Source organism: Gadus macrocephalus, chromosome 16 (assembly GCF_031168955.1).
Source record: "Gadus macrocephalus chromosome 16, ASM3116895v1".
NCBI lineage: Eukaryota > Metazoa > Chordata > Actinopteri > Gadiformes > Gadidae > Gadus > Gadus macrocephalus.
In genome coordinates this window covers 461,542-466,370 of record NC_082397.1, presented here as the reverse complement: position 1 = coordinate 466,370, position 4,829 = coordinate 461,542, and the positions used below count along the sequence as shown (strand labels likewise).

The window sequence follows — 4,829 nt, the reverse complement described above, 5'->3', positions numbered from 1 at the left end:
TCCTGTCCCCCTGTCCTCCCTCCCCCCCTGTCCTCCCTCCCCCCCTGTCCTCCCCCCACCTCCCCTGTCCTCCCCCCTCCTCCTGTCCCCCTGTCCTCCCTCCCCCCTCCTGTCCTCCCCCTCCTCCTCCCCCCACCTCCCCTGTCCTCCCCCCTCCTCCTGTCCCCCTGTCCTCCCCCCCCCTCCTGTCCCCCTGTCCTCCCTCCCCCCCTGTCCTCCCTCCCCCCCTGTCCTCCCCCCTCCTCCTGTTCCCCTGTCCTCCCTCCCCCCCTGTCCTCCCCCCACCTCCCCTGTCCTCCCCCCTCCTCCTGTCCCCCTGTCCTCCCTCCCCCCCTGTCCTCCCTCCCCCCCTGTCCTCCCCCCACCTCCCCTGTCCTCCCCCCTCCTCCTCCCCCCTCCTCCTGTCCCCCTGTCCTCCCCCCTCCTCCTGTCCCCCTGTCCTCCCTCCTGTCCTCCCCCTCCTCCTCCCCCCACCTCCCCTGTCCTCCCCCCTCCTCCTGTCCCCCTGTCCTCCCCCCTCCTCCTGTCCCCCTGTCCTCCCTCCCCCCTCCTGTCCTCCCCCTCCTCCTCCCCCCACCTCCCCTGTCCTCCCCCCTCCTCCTGTCCCCCTGTCCTCCCTCCCCCCTCCTGTCCTCCCCCTCCTCCTCCCCCCACCTCCCCTGTCCTCCCCCCTCGTCCTCCTCCTCCCCCTCCTCCCCCTCCTCCTCCCCCCCCTCCCCGTCCTGCAGCCCGCTGGCTGGGTGCTCTCCACAGGACCCCCCCGGCCCCCCCGGCCCCCTGCTGTTCCCATGATGCCTCAGTGACTCCTACTATATGATACTAATCATACTCTGCTTTTATAACACAAGGTCTGCTCTGTTTTCAACTACTAATGTCTTGAGGCAACACCTTTTTTCTACACTACAATGTTTAAACCCTTCCCGTTTCTCTTCTTGGTTCTGCCAATAGTCACTTTGTGTGTGTTTGTGCGTGCGTGCGTGTGTGCGTGCACGTGTGTCTGTGTGTGAGTGAGTGAAAAAGCGGAAGGCTTGGATTGCTGACACTACACAGATAAAAGCCCACAGGATGTGCACACAAACAAAACGCACAAAAGGCTTTTAATTTGAAAGATTTGTATCCACTCGTTCCTCCGCCTCCTGTAGACGTGGACACGGCAGTCTGTCTGTCTGACTTAACCAGACAATGAACTACATTCCAAAGAGAGTGTGTGTGTGTGTGTGTGTGTGTGTGTGTGTGTGTGTGTGTGTGTGTGTGTGTGTGTGTGTGTGTGTGTGTGTGTGTGTGTGTGTGTGTGTGTGTGTGTGTGTGTGTGTGTCATTTACACAGAATGTTTTCTCCGTGTTTGAGTAGCTAGCAGCACTCAAACCAATAGCTTTAATTTCAGCCTCATTGCCAAGACACCCAAGTGACATAATGCTGTTTAGTTTGAGTCCTTATTTGGGCCGCTGCACCTGCCGCGACCTCTGACCCCTCAGTGCACACTAACGAGTGGGCGTGTCTCCTCTGAGGAGGACCTCGTTAGCCACCAGGAGGAGGCCCCAGGGGCTCAGAAGAGCGTTGGTTTGAGATGTTCAGGTTCGATTCCCATCGCAGACCGCGGTCTTCAGCTTTCTGTTTAACTGAGATCTGAGTGTTTCACTACGAGCGTCTGAGTCATGACTCTAACAACGTGTGTGTGTGTGTGTGTGTGTGTCTCTAACTAGCCTACAGATCTTTTATATAATCGCAGTTGAACCACCTCAATGGGTTCCTCAGAAGATGTTGATTGTTGACACATGTCCTACCAGTCAGCCTCTGGTGACCCCCCCGTAGACGCCACTGGTCGTACTGGTCCTCCAGGGTCGGGGGAGCTGGTACCTCCAGCGTCCTCCAGGCCACCGGCTGGCTGCTGGTCTGGGGGTCCCAGCCAGCGCACGCCTTTTATTTATTCAGGGTTTTGGAGAAGCTTGTTGCTCCAGGTGGTCCCTGAGGGCCCGGTCCTGTGGGCCCGGTCCAGGGGCCAGGGCCGGGTCCAGGTCCGGCTCCGTTTCCGGGTCCAGGGCCCCGCCCTGAGGGCCCGGTCCAGGGCCCCGCCCTGAGGGCCGGATCCAGGTCCAGGTCCGGGTCCGGGTCCGGGTCCGGCTCCGGCTCCGTGTCCGGGTCCAGGGCCTGGTCCAGGGCCTGGTCCGGGGCCGGGTCCAGACTTCTCGTGTCTGTGGACGCAAGGCCGAGTGGAGCTGAGGAGGAAAGGCTGGGGGTCGTAGTGGATCCTCCTTCCTGTGGTTGAAGTTGTAGTGTGGCGCTGTGACCTGAGGGGGCGCTGTCCCCTGAGACCAGGGGTCTCCTGTTGGACTCAGGGAGGGGGGGCCGGCTTATAGTCCACTGACGGTGACTGTTATCATCCTGATCGCTCAGCGTTCCTCTGGTGAGGTTCGTTGCTCCGATTCAATGTTCACGGAACGGCTCGCAGGCTAGGTGGCTCGCAGGCTAGGTGTAACGCAGGCTAGGTGGCTCGCAGGCTAGGTGGCTCGCAGGCTAGGTGGCTCGCAGGCTAGGTGTAACGCAGGCTAGGTGGCTCGCAGGCTAGGTGGCTCGCAGGCTAGGTGTAACGCAGGCTAGGTGTAACGCAGGCTAGGTGTAACGCAGGCTAGGTGTAACGCAGGCTAGGTGTAACGCAGGCTAGGTGGCTCGCAGGCTAGGTGGCTCGCAGGCTAGGTGGCTCGCAGGCTAGGTGGCTCGCAGGCTAGGTGGCTCGCAGGCTAGGTGGCTCACAGGCTAGGTGGCTCGCAGGCTAGGTGGCTCACAGGCTAGGTGGCTCACAGGCTAGGTGGCTCACAGGCTAGGTGGCTCACAGGCTAGGTGGCTCACAGGCTAGGTGGCCTGCTGGCTAACAGGGTAACCCAGTCTTTGATGTTCTGGGACGCTAGCTGTCAGCGCTAACAGGCTAACCCAGTTGGTGATGTTCTGGGGCCGCTAGCTCGCAGCGCTAACAGGCTAACCCAGTTGGGGATGTTCTGGGGCTGCTAGCTTGCAGCGTTAACAGGCTAACCCAGCAGGGGGTGTTGTGGGGGCGCTAGCTCCCAGCGCTACCACGCTAGGCGGCTAACAGGCTAACCCAGTAGGGGGTGTTGTGGGGCCGCTAGCTCCCAGCGCTACCTGGCTAGGCGGCTAACAGGCTAACCCAGCAGGGGGTGTTGTGGGGGAGCTAGCTCCCAGCGCTACCAGGCTAGGAGGCTAACAGGCTAACCCAGCAGGGGGTGTTGTGGGGGAGCTAGCTCTCAGCGCTACCAGGCTAGGCAGCTAACAGGCTTACCCAGTAGGGGGTGTTGTGGGGGAGCTAGCTCTCAGCGCTACCAGGCTAGGAGGCTAACAGGCTAACCCAGCAGGGGGTGTTGTGGGGGAGCTAGCTCTCAGCGCTACCAGGCTAGGCAGCTAACAGGCTTACCCAGTAGGGGGTGTTGTGGGGGAGCTAGCTCTCAGCGCTACCAGGCTAGGAGGCTAACAGGCTAACCCAGCAGGGGGTGTTGTGGGGGAGCTAGCTCTCAGCGCTACCAGGCTAGGCAGCTAACAGGCTTACCCAGCAGGGGGTGTTGTGGGGCTGCTAGCTCTCAGCGCTACCGGGCTACATGCTACCCACCTGGAGACTGGAGGGTTGTAGAGTTCGTTGAGTTCATTAAAACAATGCTGGTTAAATCGTGTGTTTCCCCCCTAGTCACTATAGAGATGCTATCTGTACATTTGGAGTTATTTCCAATTTCAAAACACTCAAAGTGGTTTATGACTCATTAAAAAAAGGACAGAAAAAGTCAACGTGCGGGAGGAGAGGGTCACAGCGATGTGAAGGTCTGTCAGTTTCATGTTTTACCTGTCGCATCTTTTTGGACTGGATATGATAATTAAGATGTAAGAATATTGTAGTATCATATCAAGTGAATCATTCTTTGCTAGGCATAGAGACTGCTTGTGATTGACAGCTATGTATACCTTGTAAAATAGTAAAGAAAAAAAGGAAAAAAACTAAAATAGAATTTGTAAAAATAAAAAATCAAGAAAAAAAAAGAATCAGTAATCAGTCAGAGGCCAAGGTAAAGGACTCGTTTCTTTGTGTTTTTTAATTTTATTTTTTTAATAGCAACTTATCACTGTGTGATATTTTGTACATCATATTACGCTGTATTCAAACTGTTTCCTCAATCAACAGGCCATAGGAGACCTGCCTTTTTATTTAGTTTTATTATATATATTTTTGAATTGCATTCTGGCTTGTATCTAATAACATTTCCCTGTTTCTTTGTTTACGGGTCCCTATGTACGTTATTGAGCAAAAAATAAAGATTTTGTACAGTGAAAAGAGAGTAGTGGTCTGTCAACCTTTATCTATGTGTCCAACAAACGCCCCTTGGCAGTCAAGCCTTTAAGATAGGAATTCAGGTCATTTCAACTCATGGGCATTTATGCAATTACACATTGTTGTGACTTTAATTGTTTCACACAAATTTACATTAAAAACATAATTTTTCTTGTGAAACCAGTGGGTCCATACCTTAATCTAGTGGTGTTTTATCCTCTATTGAATCAAATGTACGTAGATCACTGTATAATTCAGAAGTAGGCCCCATGTAAAAACAGAATCAACCACTTGGGGGCGCCCATACCTGGCAAAGGGCCTCTATGTTAGCCTCATCTGTTGACCTCGTTGGGATGTTGGTCATCAGGAGCGCCTCCATCAGGAGGGGTAAACAGCCCACAGACACGCTCCCTATGTCGGAGCCACTTGATTCTCTGCTTCGTTCTCGTTGAGGAACAGCAGGCTCTCTGGAAGTGATCTATTGTTGACTCCACTTCCTAAC

General features: G+C 55.5%; 1 long non-coding RNA gene across 1 annotated transcript; it reads left to right on the top strand.

Moving 5' to 3' along the window:
- Window positions 1-723: 723 nt before the first annotated feature.
- On the top strand, window positions 724-4,330 carry LOC132474218 (uncharacterized). The gene is made up of 3 exons (XR_009529622.1): window positions 724-2,033; window positions 2,080-2,616; window positions 2,914-4,330. It is a non-coding gene; the product is annotated as an uncharacterized LOC132474218 (long non-coding RNA).
- The last annotated feature ends 499 nt before the right edge of the window (window positions 4,331-4,829 follow it).